Genomic DNA, 17248 nt, shown 5'->3' with positions numbered 1-17248 from the left:
ATCAGAAAAGGTTTGCTTGTGGACTGTGTGACCAGTTTGACATGAGTACTAAGAGCTTGGTACTGTTGCTCAGGTTTTTGAGACACCAAGGCAATATAACATTTTTCTGCTTCTTGACTGTGTGAATAAATTTAAGCTGCTGTATGTGAATACTTACATGCAAAAATTCAAAATTTGCTTTTCATAACAAGTGGTAATCAGCACAGTAGTGCTGCAACTGTGTACATCCCTACATCCATCATTTCCATACTTCCAATAACACAAATAGGATATTCCCTTCCACACATAATTTAATTTTTGCTCAAGTGAGTTAGATAAAGGGGTATATTTAGGTGGCCAGTCTGTATTTGCTGGATGTCTGCTCTTTAACACCATAACTGGAAGAAAAAAAAAAAAAAAAGAGAGTACTACTGCTGTCGGAAAATAAGCTATTATTCTGACAGTTTTTTAAAAAATTCTTTCTTCTATCATCATTGCCAGATTTCTATTTCAAAATTACCTAAATCTTGTGTCTGTGAAAAGTTAAATATTTGACAACAAAACATCTTGAACACTGGCTTCTTATTGGAAAATTGGAACACTTTAATATGAAATACACAATATTTTTTTAATTTATAAATTAGAGTATGAAAAAATAGGCAGCAAATATTAAAAATGGATGTGCATAGGAACCTTCAGAATTCAGAGTCTGATAAATCAAATGGAATAATTCAATGATAGGATTGTTTATCCGTATTTTGAAGTTGATTAGGCTAATTTCTCTTTCTTTTAGTAAAAGTTACAGAGGCTTTATCTGAAATTAGATGCACTAAATCTTTCTGAGACATTCAATACAGAAAAATGAGCAGAAAAAGTACAGTTGTTTTATGCTTTTTAATGTTGTTTAAAGCACAGTAACCATGAACATATTTTGAATTTTTTGTTCATCACGGCACTTGCACAAGATTGATTTATTTATCTCCCTTTATAGTCCTTTGGAAATGTCATTTATGTAGCACCAAAATGCTGTTTTAGTTAAGCTGTTGCAAACTGGACACGTAACTGACAGATGATGTCTAAGCGTTATGCAGGGCTATTAAAGATGACATAGAATGCACAAATATATCAGTACTTGAGGGGGAAAGCTGGTAAGATTTTAGGGAAAATGTAACATCACTGGCTGAAAGTCACAAGTGGAGTTATGTGAATTAAATAAAGGAGACAAAATATATCAGCAGCAAGACAAAAATCAAAACTCTATGAGGCAGTTGTATCAGGCCTATAATAATAAAATAAAGTGGGGAAAAAAACCCCGAAACACAATTTCAGAAAGCTAACATGGGTAGAGTGGAGTATAACAGCCTATTTCACATGCTTGTGGACATAGATTTCAATTTGTCTTGTACTTCAGACCCCTAGAAATTTTCATGGAAAGCACAGGACCCTACATAAGAAATTTGAATCCTTTAGTACTGTGTTAGTTTTTATTAAGTATGTGTGTAACACCTCTTAAAAATAATGCACAAGTCCTTTTCTTCTTCCCAGGGTTTCACAAATGGAAGTGGAAATTATATGCCCTAGTTACAGGAAGACACAGATTTTTTGAAAGACATAATTGTCCCAGCCCTTATTGTAGAGTTTGACCAAATAAGTAGAAATAAACAAACAATAACAGGGTTAGGGGATGCAAAAAGAGTTCCAATGTCTGAATGTGACTAGAAGTAGGCATAAAACTAAGTAAAATTTATCTAGCTGGTAGTTCAAATACATTTCTACTTTCCTAATTGACTAGAAGTTGTACAAGAGCATGAAACATGGGGAAAAATTATGTTTGATGTTAAATAATTTATCTCACATTTGTATTCTTGAATTCTGCATTAGGGTTATCTGTGTTGCAGGAAGGTGTGTCCTCACTTGTGCTTTCTGTTGGAATGAAGGAACAGTTTGCTCCAGAGCCCTCTCCTGCTGATAGACATGGACATGACAGCACCTGCACTGGTGCCTCCTGGTCTAGCCTGTGCCATTAAGATTTCCATTGCCATGAGCTCCTTGTCCTCATTTAAATTGCATCTTTTCAAGGATTTTGCAAAGAGCTTACACTGGGGACAGTGTTCTGCAGTAATGATGGATATGACTGAGAGCACTATGAGAGAAAAGAGGATGGTATAAGCCCTGCATTGAACCATGTGCAACAAAAACGTGAATCTCTCAAATAGGCTTTGTTCATATTTTGCCCTATAGTTTGAAGGTTAACATAACTTCAAGTAATACTTGCTTGAATTTTTGTCTCGTGAACTCATCTACTTGGTTTTGCATTTTCCCATTATGTTTTGCTTTTAGCTTTAAGTTCTTTCCTTTCTCCCTTTTCCACTTGTTCTGCTTTTGTTTCTCTCCTGACACCACAGTGGCAGCACAGTAAAGCCCCACAGAGTTCTTTCTTCAATTCAATTTGACTCTCATGTATTGCTCTGTCTCTTCCTGAAATTGTATTGCCATTTCCAGAAATGACATGGCAATATTTACTTGAGTCACTTGCCATTTTAAGCAGACCTTCGTGTATTTGCATTAATTATATGAAACAAAGCCCAGTGGAACTACGGTGTGGAGAAAGGTGAAATTAAATTAGTGTAGCTTATATTCTGTTGTGCACTGAATTGGCAGAGAAAATAAAATTGTGGATTGCTATAGGATTTATAAAAATCCTGAGAATCATTCCTAAAACTATGGTCAAAATCTGTGAATGCTGATAAACAAACAACAGAAATAAAGTCACTCTGCTTGTCTCTGAGGAAAAGACAAAGTTGGTGTGGTGCGTTGGCCCTGTCAGGACACCAGGTCCAAAGCTGCTCTATCCTCTTCTTGGCTGGGTAGGGGAGATAAAATGTAACAAAAGGCTTGTGGGTCAAGATAAGGGCAGAGAGAGATAATTCACCAGTTACCAACGCAGGCAAAAGACATTTGACTTGAGGAAATTAGTTTAATTAATTGCCAATCAAATCAGAATAGGGTAATAGGAAATAAAACCCAAATCTTGAAAACACTTCCCCTCTTCTCTTGCTTCCCTTGGTTTGACTTCACCCCCAATTTTCTCTACATCCTTCCCCCCAGCAACACAGGGGATCAGGAAAAGTAGGCTGTGGTCAATTCATCACATATTTCTACTTTTCCTTCCTGCTCAGGGGGAGGACTCCTCACACTCCTCCCCTGCTCTGGTGTGGATCCCACGGGACTCAGCCCTCCATGAACTTCTCCAGTGTGAGTCCTGCCCATGGGCTGCAGTTCCTCACAAAGTGCACCAGCACTGGGCCCCTTCACAGGGCACAGCAGGCGGCTCCAGCATGGTCCCGGACAGGGTCACAGATCCTGCCAGCAGAGCTGCTCCAATGTGAGCTCTTCTCTCCACGGGGCCATAAGCCCTGCCAGAGCCTGTTCCAGTGCAGGTTTCTCATGGGATCACAGCCTCCTTTGGGCATCCTGCCTGCTCCAGAGTGGGTCCTCCAGGGGCACAGCTGCCTCACCGTGGTCTTCGCTATGGGCTGCAGGGCAGTGTCTCCTCTGCTTCCTGGAGCACCTCCTTCCCCTCCTTCCTCACTGACCTTGGTGTCTGCAGGGCTGTTTCTCTCAGATGTTCTCACTCTTCCCTCTTTGGCTGTTCTTGCACAATGTTTTTCCTCCTTTTAAAATACATTATTCCAGAGGCACTAGCACTGTCACTGAATGGTTTGACCTAGGCCAGAGTTAGGTCTGTCTCGGAGCCAGCTGACTGCTGAATGTGGGGGAAGCTTCTGGCAGTGTCTTACAGAAGAAACCCTATAGCCCTTCCCATGCAAAACCTTACCATGCAAATGCAACACAGTTGGTGAAAGGCATAAAAAATCTGCATGCAAAGATTTCAAAACTATTTTGCAGCTTTCTCAAAACAAGGGTAGTTTTCATGGTCTTTAGCAAACAACATATGAACTTTTGAAGAAATCTGACTAAGCCCTTTTGCAATGTTTTAAAAATTTCAAAAATTGGTGCATTGAAATAAAATACAAACAAACAGGAAACACCATCCACTGTCTGTGATTCACATTTCTGAGCAGACAGCAGCATTGCACAACAGCTTGAGACTGGAAACAAGAAGGCTCCTACATCCAGATGAAACTTCATGGGGATTTCAGGCAGAATATAATTATTTCATATAATTATATTATATACGAATAGAATATAATTATGCAAAGCTGGAATTTTGTCAGGACACTGTGGTGAGCACCTATGCTTTGTGAAAAGCTTATGGGGATTTTTAATTACAATAAGTGGTCAGAATCTTAGTTTGATGTCTCAGCCAAGAGATGAATTGATACTGAACTACCAGACTCTCAGTACATGCCTGGGTAGTATGAAAATAACAGAACCATTAGACAGCTTGACTCACCTTGTAGTGATGGCAGAATGGGCTGTATCTGAAATCTGGAACAACGATTAAAAAATACTGTTGCTCTTCAACAGAAGAACAGTGATTATGAGGGATGTAACTCTGCATTCAAGATTCTTTCATTCTGGGGAAAGATATGCATCTGCTAAACATGCAGATATGTTATCTGTTCACTTCAGAAACACTTAAACAACTGAGCATCTCTCCTTAAAAATTACCACAGAATGGAATAACTTTTAAGAAGTTATCATGCTGTGGAATGAGTCTTATGATATGAACTCATTATGAGTTGTAGAGCCTTCACTCAGCAGAGTGAATATTACACTGGATAGCTGAATACCCAAAAGTTTCTTAACTGGTTCAGTCCTATCTGTGTAATCTATCTATCTTCTCATGTCACACCCAGCTCTACTGTATCTGAATATCTTCCAAGTCTCTCTGGGGCAACAATTTTTTTCATTATTTTTGGTAATATAATATAAACCGGAGGCTAAAGTATCATTATTTTATTGCTACCCCTGAGATATTTTTGTCAGGTGTTAATTCATATTGTAGCAAAGTTCTTTCAAAATAAAAGAAACTAGAGCTGATACTTTGGGAAAATGGATTTGAAAATGCCCATTTTCTATATGAGTTGTGTTAGACATTTCCAAAAACACTTTAAAATATTGCTAGGAGTCCTACTTTCAGAATTTCTAGCAAGTTTTTGTTTCTTTTCTTTTGTTACTTGGGGATGCTTCCATCTTGACTGAGATCCTGGACTGAGCAAAGGGTATCTGATTCAAAGTTCAGACTGAGACTATTCAGATTTAATTTACTTTAAGGTCCCATTTTGGTAGCTTTCCTGTGAGTTTGCATTAAGTTTGTAAAGTCAAGACTTTAATTGACTCAGAATAAAGCACACACTGAGTGATGCCTGGATAGGATTATGGGTTGAGGTGCCTTGTATCTTTTTTGAAATGCTGGAAGGAGAAACAAAAAAGTGAATTGCTGCCCTGATTTTTGTGTAGCTACATACACAGATGCACATAATAGGCAATAAAACGCATTTGTCTATAGGCTCTCAACATGAGGCAACCTGATTGCCAGAAACTTTAACTCATGCAAAAATATGGTCCATATACAAAAAGTCAACTTAACTTTAGCAGAGCTGCTACTGGCTTCACTGTAATTAAGTGCTAATCGTAGGGGTGTGCTGTTTTGCAAGGCAGTAAACCGGTTTCCTGAGAGGATAAACTTGGAGGTCAAAGGCCGGGAGTTGGCTCCGCCGGGGACCAGGATCGCTGCCGAGAACAGCAGCACACCTGTCCTGTTATTGTGATTATGAGACAAATGTGAATAAGGCCAGTAAAACAAAGTGACCTGAAAGTCTGGAAAATTTACTGCCATGATTGTTCAGAGTGGCACACAGTGCACGCTGTGAGCAGGGAGCTGGGCTGTGCCGTGTCCCACAGGACAGGCTCAGCTCCCCAGCAGGGAGCACAAGGAGGGGAGATCTCACAGGGCTCTGGGGCCATTGCCCCTTGGCACCATCCCGGGAAAGCTGCTCCAACTTTATAAGGTTATATTTTCCAAGCTATGAAATGACAATGTTATTTAGTAAACTTCACAGAGGGGTTTCCAAGTGCAAATAACAAATTACATACTTCAGTATAATAGGATGGAAAGTTTATTCTGTAGTAAATAAAATGGCAGCTGTTCCACGTTTCAACACTGTGCAATACCGTGAGTAGGAATTGCAAGAATAGATTCAATAAAAAAGCCATAAAGTTTCATGGAAAAGGTGGGAAAGACCCTTTGAGAGTAAGTTAAAACAACCATACTTTATTCATGGACTAGGAAAGAGAGGGAAGGAGAGAGGTGCTGTGCTTTTACCACCAGAACAGCACATTTATCAGTAGGTAATTGGAGTGTTGGTAAGCACTGTGAGGGAACATCCATCCCAGCATAAAAAGCTGGGACCTGACACAGGGAAAAGTATGGACATATTGTTTCTGCATCATGGTTTCCAGATATTTGAGACTCATTTCTAGGGCAGATAGACTCATATAGTTTCAAAACCAATTTTTTGATCCATAGAAAACTTTATATTAGCAAAAAAGAAGTAGCTCTTCCCCAAAGAACAGAACAAAAGGGAGAAAAGCTCTAAACCCAAGAGCTGAAATTTCTGCACAGCTATATTTGCATTCAAAATACTCCTGGCATATGGAGAAATTAGCTTGTCACATTTCCTGTCACAGGAAAAAAGGAAACAAAGAATTCAGTTATTTTACAAAGGCTTAGATGCTTCTAATCATAAGCAAAATATGTGTGTGTATATATATATATAACTTCACATGCAGACATTTTCTCCAGCAGCCGATAATGTTAAAGCCTTTAGAGAGACACCTGAAGAGATATGAAATATGGACTGGTTTGGGGTCTAAATTAAAGTAGTTCTCTCTCTTTAGCCCTTGCACTCATCACAGGACACCCCACAAACCTGGGCAGCATTTTCACACCTCTATGGCACAGAGCTGCTGCAGCCAGCCACCAAGAAAGAGAGAAGACCACTCCTGTCTGCACAGCTTAATAAAAAAATTGTGCTTCTCCTCCCTCCTACACTGGAGAATCTGATTAATGAAATATTATCACAGTATTGATGAAATTATATCACAGAAGTTGTATTTATGGTCTGATCCCACCTCACAGTCCCTGTGCTTTACATAAATGATGACTGTCACCTTGCAGTGCTCATCCTGTGTATGTGAGACGATTGTGCTTCTCATATGTTTGGTATGAATATTGCCAGTTTATGTAAATAGCTGACAAGGAGATTAAAGAAGATGGCAGTAGGCTGTTCTCACTTGTGCCCACAGACCAGACAAAGTCTGGGGGCAGAAATGACAATAAAATAAATTCAATTTCAACATAACAGACGTTTTTGCTGTGAGTGGTCGATAGGACAGAAGGAAAAGCACCTGAAATGTCAACCATATTTTGAAGAACTTTGGAGATGTTCAAGACCCAGCAGGACACGTCCCTGAGCTCCCTGCTCCCACTGACCCTGCTCTGCACTGTGGACCATCACTAGGCCTGCCTTCCTACTTCAGCTGTTCTGTGACTGCCAAAATAACCATCAGCCTTGCAATCAGCATGATGATCCTTCTGTTTGAGTAATCTACCTGTGCTTTTGTTGATGAGGAAAACAAACTGTATGACTTTCACATCCCCTAGACAGAATATATGTATTAATGGAAGACAGTGAATTGATTTGTAATTTGACCTTTATTTTAAAATACCCATGTTGGTGGATTTTTGATGGTGCAGAACTAATTTATGTACAGTGACTCTCCAGTCACATGTATCACTGATGCAATATTCTATGGTTACTATAGAGGGATTTTTCATTTTTAGATACCCAGTGATATTGCAGATGCACAATGCAGTTAGACATATTTCATACAACCCTAGAAATTCACACTGGAAAAGACCTTAATCCCAAAGCAAATTAGCCTAATCTGTTAGATGAAGAGCTTCAGGATCTCCAAATGGAGACTCCAAGACTTCCCAGGCAACCTGCTACTGTACTCGGAGGAAGCTTTCCTTCACAGCAAAAGTCAATCCTTCTTCCCGTGATTATTTTATCTATCCTGTCTATGAAAAATAGGCTAAATAAGCTCTTTTCAACAGCCTTCTATGTATTTGAAAGGTTGATGTCTCTTTTCTTGACTGAGCAAGGCCATGTTTTCTAGATTTGTGACTACTCTCACTGACTCTCACCTGGACTCCTTCCAGTTAGTCCACATCTTTCTTTAATTTATACAAATCGCATAAGAGAAAGGTATGGCTTTATAGATGGTGTTCCTGCACACACAAGGGTTTTTGGGAGTTGGGGAAACAAGCCAGAAACACTGTAGGCTTCTGGAACAAAACCAAGTTTCAAAAATATTGCAAAAAATTGCCTTAAATGGGGAAAAAAAGTTATAAAATATCCTAAAGGTCTCCAATCCTTGTTCCCAGAGCAACTACTAGTGGTTTAGGACGCTACTACCTTTCTGCCAGGGGTTTTTGCCTGAGAAGATATGCTGGACATATTCAGAGAAATTAAATGCAGATCAAGATGCATTTCTAGCTTAACTTGTTGCATAAGACCCCTGCATCAAGCCCAAGAGTTGCTGTTTGAATGAAGCCTATTTTAGAAAGACAGCCAATCCTGATGTAAGGACTGATTGATAAGGGGTATACCAGATCTCTGCACAAATTATTCCAATGGTTAATTGCACAACCTAATTGCTAGTTTGAATTTGTTCAGCTACAGCTTCCAGTCATTGGACATTGTTATGCTTTTGTTTACTAAACAAAAGATCCCTCTAGTATCAGAAATGTTTCTTCAGCTGCTCACTGCAATGCAGCTGTCTCAGATGTTGGTTCATCTCTTTTGTAACATTTCTAATTTTTACATCTTTTTTAGCATGTTTAGGACTTGCTTCTTTATTTGCGATATTGGGGTTCAATAATCATCATGCACATACAAAAATAACTATGAGAGCCAAAACTTTTTAAGCTATTTCAGAGTGTCTCAGATCAATCCTTTATCACTTGGGACCCACTGTGTGTGGATTTCTTCAGTCTTGTGCAGAATGTCCCTTGTACCAACATCTTCCCCTTTCATCCAGAAGTAAAGCAAGTTGGAAGTTTGAGCAAGCAATGACTTGACAGCTCAAAGTTTAATGTTTAATGGGTGACTGAAGCAACTTAGTCTGTGACTTAAGAAGGTGTTCTTGAATTATTTAGTTGCTTCTTAAAGTGATGTTTTTCTATTTAAGTGTCTTGAAAATTGTCCATATGGTCTTAGCCATAAGAAAGGGGGACAGAACTGCAGCCATCTGTCCCCACAGTGGTGTGGGGAGGTCCTGTTTAGAATCTGCACCAACAGTTCTTCATACAGTAGCAGTACTGAGTCGTGTCTTCTCCATGAGATTGTTTTGTATCTGGTTTCCCTAGAAACTCTGAGCATAAACAGAAGATGTAGGCCTTTTGTCAGCTGAGAATTTCTTGAGATTTGGCAGATTATACAAGTAGGTACTGCACATGTGCAGATTGACTCAAACATGGGTGTGCAATAAGATGGTTTTATCCTGTGTATTTTGAATTTAACAGCTCAGGGATTGGAAGTGTGATATTTACCAGATGTATCCAGTCTCTGCATCTGTGTTGTAGAGTCAGTCTGCTGATGCACAGTAAATGTGCCACATTTAGAATGTATCTTCCAAACTGCATGTTTCTATAGACCATTAATGTTACTCAAGTCCTGCACTGGATGTGTGCCCTGAGCACAGAAGGCGTTGGCATTTTGCACATGTGGGCAACTCCCCTTTGCCCTGTGGCAACCAAAACTCATAATTCATAAATTTCATTTTGTAGAAAAGCCTTAAAGAACAAATAAGTATATCTTCCTTAGTATATCTTCTTTTGTGGTTTTAATTCAAACTGATTGATCTAAAATATATTTTATCTCTAAGGTGCTATTGTCCTTCTGATTAATTTTTCAGAGTTTTAAGATAACATCTTAGTGAAAACATGTAGTGTTAGCACTGAAGGTTTTTCTACCTCTAGGGTTTTTCTTTTTTACTTAGCTATGCCTTTTCACTGTAAAATCAGAGGAAATATATTAATGTTGGCTAATTAACAAAACATTCCTCAAGTCCTGAATTGTTTAATTCCACAAGTTCCAAGCTGTTGCACCCAAAACAGAATACAGACATTTAAATTGGTTATAAACACTTTCTCAGACACTTTTTATTGCTCTTTTACTGTCTGTAAGTGTTACAAGGTGTCCTAGGGTGACTGTTATCCCCATTCGTGTGTATGTAATTTATGCTGGATATTATGTTCTGTGCCTTTAAGACTGGCAGAGTGAGAGTTTTGTTTTGGGCCTCCTATCAGCTACTCGGCGGGACATACAGATAGCACCAGAGCATGTTGCGGCTTCTCTGCTTTTTGCCCTGCTTTTTGCTCTCGCTCTTGCTTCTGCTTCGCTTCTGCTTTGCTTGCTCTTGCTTCTTTCCCCCCTTCTCATTAGTTACCTTAGCTAAACAGTCCAAATTCCTTTCTGGACTGTTCTCCGCCCCCCCCCCCCCCCCCCCCCCCCCCCCCGTTGGACCTGCTGACTGCTCCGGACTGGGATTCAGAACACCGAGAGAGAGAGGTTACACCTTGTGGCTGCAGCAGCTGCCTCAGCACCGGAGGGACTGACAACAGCAAACCCCCAGGAGAGACTTTTCTGAATTTGTCATCTTTCTCAGAGCAGTGGAAGAGTGGTGTCATCCGGTATTGTTCATTGTGTGTGCTGGGGGGTGCTGTGCTTGTCAAATAAACAGGTTCTTTCCACCTCTCTCCGAGGAATTCTTCCTGAACCAATTGGGGAAGGGGCCTGTGGGTTTGCTTGTGGAGAAGCCCTTTTTGGGGATTCTCTCCAAATTTGCCCTAAACCAGGACAAATCTTGGCGCCCAACGTGCGGCTCGAGAGAGAGTGGAGAGACCCTGTTTTGAGTGCATTTTGGTTACCATTATTCTGTTTCAGTGTAAAGCAGTTAATAGACATGCTTTTTGAATTCATAATGTCTATTGGGGGGAAGGCTTGCATGCATTTCTGGTCCCTAAGGTTTTTTGAGATCTTAATACCTCTATGGTCCCTTGGTTTGTTTTCTTATCCAGAAATAGCTCTTGTATTGTCTCTAATACGTAGCTTTTACAGCAGAGGGGCAGTGACCAGAGTAGCTATCCTGCTGGGCTTGGTGGTAATAGCTTGCAAGAAGTTTGTAAACATGCTGGGGTCTGCTCCAGGTGTGAATGGTTCATGGCTATGGTTATGCATCCAGATTGTTAGAGGAAGAGCAGGGGGTGAGGCTTTTCAGCCTTTGCTTTCCTTCTTCTCCTCTGAATCTGTTGCATCGCTTTTGGAGAATGTTCAGTTTCCCCTGAATGTTAAAGAGACCATCTTTCTAGTACTCAATCTGGTAAGCTTGCTCTATATAGTCTGCTGCATCTCTAGAATGAGGGCTGAGATTTCTAGCCGGGCTGATGAGATCCCTGACTCAGGAATAGACCCAGGTGTGGAAAATCCTAAGTGGTGTGGGAAATGGGAGAATATGGGCCAAATCCTGAAGGAATTCTCTGACCCTATAGTCTGGGACTTTCCCCATGATCAAATTCAGAACCCAGTTGAGGTGGGGAAATATCTGAAAGAGAAGTACCAGGATGACCCTAAAGAGAAAAAGATCATTGCACTGAGCTGGGCCTTGGCATACGCTTATCGCACATTGCTAGATACGGTTGGCCAGCAGACAGAGGCAGCGGGGCAGGGAGACAAAACAGCCAAGCTAGATAGTGAGCCTAAGCCAGCAGCTAAACCAATGGCTGTAGCTACCAGCACTAGAAGTGGGAAATGCACGGGCAAGACCAATCGACCAGTGGATGATGATGAGGATGATGCAGGAGAAGGACCCTCAGCGCCTCCTGATGTAAAATCAGAAGTCAAAGCAGCAGGTGCCAGACCAGAAGCCCATATGGAGTCCTTTTCCCTGAAGGACCTCCGTGGCCTAAGGAAGGATTACACCCGGCGACCCGATGAATCCATAATTAGTTGGTTAGTCCGTCTCTGGGATGCTGCAGGTGAGGCCACAATCCTGGATGGCACTGAAGCCAGGCATTTGGGATCCCTGTCACATGATCCTGTCATCGACCAAGGAATGATGAGGGGGGTTAATCCTCACAGCCTCTGGGCACGGGTCTTGGACAGTGTTGCACAAAGATACCTGTGTGCAGATGATCTTTATATGCAGCAGACTCAGTGGAAGACCATAGAGCAAGGGATCCAACGCTTGAGAGAAATGGCAGTGGCAGAGATTATCTTCTCAGATGACGTAACAACTAGGAACCCAGACTTGGTACCATGCACGTCTGTGATGTGGCGGAAACTTGTACGACTCGGGCCACACGAATATGCTTCTGCCTTAGCCATAATGAAGCGGGATGAGAGGGATGAGACCGTGCTGGATATGGCGAAGAAGCTCCGAGCATATGCAGACGCTGTGCATGGCCCAACACATGCCAGGATCGCAGCAGTGGAAACACGTCTGCAGAAGTTAGAGGATAAGATAGAGGAGAATCACAAGAAGCTCAGGGAGGAAATTAAGGAAGACCTTCTCCAAATCTCAGCAGTACAGATCAGACGTCCTAGTGCCCAATACAGACGTTCCCCAGATGGAGAGAGAAGGTACACCCCACGAGCTGAGCTGTGGTTCTTCCTGCGTGATAGTGGAGAGAACATGAGGAGATGGGATGGGAAATCTACTGCTGCTCTGGCACGACGGGTACGTGAATTGAAGGAAGGCAGGACTCAGAGAGGGAGTTCCACCAAGAGGGAAGCAGCTCCAGTTGCCCATAGCCGAACTGCCAGATATGATGATGATATGTCTGATCCCCTTGAAGGAACATCCAAGACATATGCCCAGGGAAAGAAGGATGACCAGGCTTAGAGGGGCCCTGCCTCTAGCCAGGTAGAGGCTAGGGAAAACCGTGTTTTTTGGACTGTGTGGATTCGTTGGCCTGGCACATCTGAACCACAAGAATACAAAGCTTTGGTTGACACTGGTGCGCAGTGCACATTAATCCCATCGAGACATGTGGGGACGGAGTCTGTGTCTATTGCCGGTGTGACAGGGGGATCCCAGGATTTCACCTTGGTGGAAGCGGATGTGAGCCTGACGGGAAATGAGTGGAAGAAACACCCCATTGTGACTGGCCCGGAGGCCCCATGTATTTTGGGCATAGATTACCTTCGAAGTGGGTATTTCAAGGACCCAAAAGGACTCAGGTGGGCATTTGGGATAGCAGCTGTAGTGACTGAGGGCATCCAGCAATTGAACACTTTGCCTGGGCTGTCCGAAAACCCATCTGCAGTAGGACTTCTGAAGGGAGAAGAGCAACAGGTGCCAATTGCCACTTCCACAGTGCATCGCCGGCAGTATAGAACCACTCGAGATGCTGTGATCCCCATCCATAAGATGATCCGAGAGCTGGAGAGCCAAGGGGTGGTCAGCAAGACCCACTCACCCTTCAACAGCCCCATTTGGCCTGTGCGTAAATCGGAGGGGGAATGGAGATTGACGGTGGACTACCGTGCATTGAACGAAGTGACTCCGCCGCTGAGCGCTGCTGTGCCGGACATATTAGAGCTCCAGTACGAGCTAGAGTCCAAGGCAGCAAAGTGGTATGCCACTATTGACATTGCCAATGCATTTTTCTCCATTCCTCTGGCAGCAGAATGCAGGCCTCAGTTTGCTTTCACCTGGAGGGGAGTGCAGTACACCTGGAACCGACTGCCCCAGGGGTGGAAGCACAGTCCCACCATCTGCCATGGACTGATCCAGACTGCACTGGAAAAGGGTGAGGCTCCAGAACACCTCCAGTATATTGATGACATCATTGTGTGGGGGAACACAGCTGCGGAAGTGTTTGAGAAAGGGAAGAAAATCATCCAAATCCTCCTGGGAGCTGGTTTCGCCATTAAAAAGAGCAAAGTAAAGGGACCAGCTCGTGAGATTCAATTCCTAGGAGTGAAGTGGCAGGATGGACGGCGTCAGATCCCTACAGATGTCATTAACAAGATCACAGCTATGTCCCCACCAACCAATAAGAAGGAAACACAAGCTTTCCTAGGTGCCATAGGCTTTTGGAGAATGCACATTCCTGAGTACAGTCAGATCGTGAGCCCTCTTTACCTGGTCACCCGCAAGAAGAACAATTTCTACTGGGGCCCTGAGCAACAACAAGCTTTTGCCCAGATCAAGCAGGAGATTGCTCATGCAGTAGCCCTTGGTCCGGTCAGGACAGGACCAGATGTGAAGAACATGCTCTACTCTGCAGCCGGGAACCATGGCTTGTCCTGGAGCCTTTGGCAGAAGGTGCCTGGGGAGACTCGGGGTCGGCCACTAGGATTTTGGAGTCGAAGCTACAGAGGCTCTGAAGCCAACTATACTCCAACGGAGAAAGAAATCTTGGCTGCCTATGAAGGAGTCCAAGCTGCCTCAGAGGTGATTGGCACAGAAGCACAACTCCTCCTGGCACCCCGACTGCCGGTGCTGGGGTGGATGTTCAAAGGCAAGGTTCCTTCCACTCATCATGCCACTGACACTACATGGAGCAAGTGGATTGCCCTTATCACTCAGCGCGCCCGTATAGGTAAACTGAATCGCCCTGGGATTTTGGAGGTGATTACAACTTGGCCCGAAGGTGAAAATTTTGGTGTCACAGATGAAGAACCAGACCCAGTGACACGGGCTGAAGAGGCCCCTCCATATAACCAGCTGCCACCAGAGGAAACACGCTACGCTCTTTTCACAGACGGTTCCTGTCGCATTGTAGGGATGAACCGGAAGTGGAAAGCAGCCGTATGGAGCCCCACACGACAGGTCGCTCAAGCTACCGAAGGAGAAGGTGGATCAAGTCAACTTGCTGAACTCAAAGCTGTTCAGCTGGCCCTGGACATTGCTGAGAGAGAGAAATGGCCAAGGCTCTACCTTTACACTGATTCATGGATGGTAGCTAATGCTCTGTGGGGATGGCTGGAGAGGTGGAGAGAGGCCAATTGGCAGCGTAGGGGAAAACCAATTTGGGCTGCTGATGAGTGGAAAGACATCGCTGCTAGGGTAGGGAAGCTACCTGTCAAGGTCCGCCATGTAGATGCCCATGTCCCCAAGAGTAGAGCCAATGAGGAGCATCAACACAATGAGCAAGTAGACCGAGCTGCAAAGATAGGGGTGTCAAAGATAGACCTAGATTGGGAACACAAGGGAGAGTTATTCCTAGCTCGGTGGGCCCATGATGCCTCAGGTCACCAGGGTAGAGATGCCACCTATAAGTGGGCACGAGACCGAGGGGTGGATCTAACCATGGACAGTATTTCTCAGGTTATCCATGACTGTGAGACGTGTGCTGCCATCAAACAGGCCAAGCGAGTGAAGCCCCTGTGGTACGGTGGGCGGTGGTCCAAGTACAAGTATGGGGAGGCCTGGCAGATCGACTACATCACACTGCCCCAGACACGCCAAGGCAAGCGCTACGTGCTGACCATGGTAGAAGCCACCACGGGATGGTTGGAAACCTACCCTGTGTCTCATGCCACTGCCCGTAACACCATCCTAGGCCTTGAAAAGCAGGTCCTTTGGAGGCATGGTACCCCTGAGAGGATTGAGTCAGACAATGGGACTCATTTCAAGAACAGCCTCATCAACACCTGGGCTAGGGAACATGGTATTGAGTGGGTGTACCATATCCCCTACCATGCACCTGCTGCAGGGAAGGTAGAGAGGTACAATGGGCTACTAAAAACCCAACTGAAAGCCTTGGGTGGGGGATCCTTCAAAAATTGGGAGCAGCACTTAGCAAAGGCTACCTGGTTAGTTAACACTCGAGGTTCCACTAACCGAGCAGGTCCTGCCCAGTCTGAGTCCCTGAATATAATAGATGGAGATAAAGTCCCAGTGGTACATGTCAAAGGTTTGTTAGGGAGGACAGTGTGGATCAATTCTGCCTCAAGTACGGACAAACCCATCCGTGGGGTTGTTTTTGCTCAGGGACCAGGATGCACATGGTGGGTGATGCAGAGAGATGGAACAACACGATGTGTACCTCAGGGAGACCTGATTGTGGGGTGAGAATGAAATTGTTTGACGATATGGGGATAAGGGGTGGAATGTCCTAGGGTGACTGTTATCCCCATTCGTGTGTATGTAATTTATGCTGGATATTATGTTCTGTGCCTTTAAGACTGGCAGAGTGAGAGTTTTGTTTTGGGCCTCCTATCAGCTACTCGGCGGGACATACAGATAGCACCAGAGCATGTTGCGGCTTCTCTGCTTTTTGCCCTGCTTTTTGCTCTCGCTCTTGCTTCTGCTTCGCTTCTGCTTTGCTTGCTCTTGCTTCTTTCCCCCCTTCTCATTAGTTACCTTAGCTAAACAGTCCAAATTCCTTTCTGGACTGTTCTCCGCCCCCCCCCCCCCCCCCCCCCCCCCGTTGGACCTGCTGACTGCTCCGGACTGGGATTCAGAACACCAAGAGAGAGAGGTTACACCTTGTGGCTGCAGCAGCTGCCTCAGCACCGGAGGGACTGACAACAGCAAACCCCCAGGAGAGACTTTTCTGAATTTGTCATCTTTCTCAGAGCAGTGGAAGAGTGGTGTCATCCGGTATTGCTCATTGTGTGTGCTGGGGGGTGCTGTGCTTGTCAAATAAACAGGTTCTTTCCACCTCTCTCCGAGGAATTCTTCCTGAACCAATTGGGGAAGGGGCCTGTGGGTTTGCTTGTGGAGAAGCCCTTTTTGGGGATTCTCTCCAAATTTGCCCTAAACCAGGACAAAGGCAAAGTGAGAAAAGCACTAGATAAGATCACCTATTCCTTTTTTTGCTATTATCATTCTTTAAGGCTATGTTAGATAGCACTTCCTTCTAGCAAAGCAAAAAGAATGGGACCATCATTACAAATTTTATCGCATAAAACAAGGAAAGGAAGGAATCCAAGTACTGTTGAGAGTAGGCCATAAGATGATAAGCATCTTCACTATCTGTGCCATACATCGTTTGCCTACAAAATTGCTTTGATCTAATACACAGCCTTTGATCTAAAGAAATTAGCCATCTTCCCTTCTCTTGAGGAGACGAAAGGTGAGACTGTATAGCCAGCTTTAGTGCAGGATGCTCTCTTAGCTTGGTTCACTTCCCATTTTGCTCCCAGAAGGTCCATGTGTGTGTGTGCTGATTCTCTCTTAGGCTGTTTTGGAGCAGCCAAATGTCTCCTTTGCAGAGAAG

At 43.7% G+C, this 17248-nt stretch overlaps 1 long non-coding RNA gene across 1 annotated transcript; it reads left to right on the top strand.

The window, feature by feature from the left end:
• The first annotated feature begins 10525 nt into the window (after nucleotides 1-10525).
• Nucleotides 10526-16689, top strand: LOC127059211 (uncharacterized). The gene is made up of 2 exons (XR_007776820.1): nucleotides 10526-10586; nucleotides 16506-16689. It is a non-coding gene; the product is annotated as an uncharacterized LOC127059211 (long non-coding RNA).
• The last annotated feature ends 559 nt before the right edge of the window (nucleotides 16690-17248 follow it).

The sequence above is a fragment of the Serinus canaria genome, chromosome 2 (genome assembly GCF_022539315.1).
Source record: "Serinus canaria isolate serCan28SL12 chromosome 2, serCan2020, whole genome shotgun sequence".
In the NCBI taxonomy this organism is placed as follows: domain Eukaryota; kingdom Metazoa; phylum Chordata; class Aves; order Passeriformes; family Fringillidae; genus Serinus; species Serinus canaria.
The sequence above is the reverse complement of the archived record's forward strand: the minus strand, read 5'-3'. Positions and strand labels throughout refer to the sequence as shown.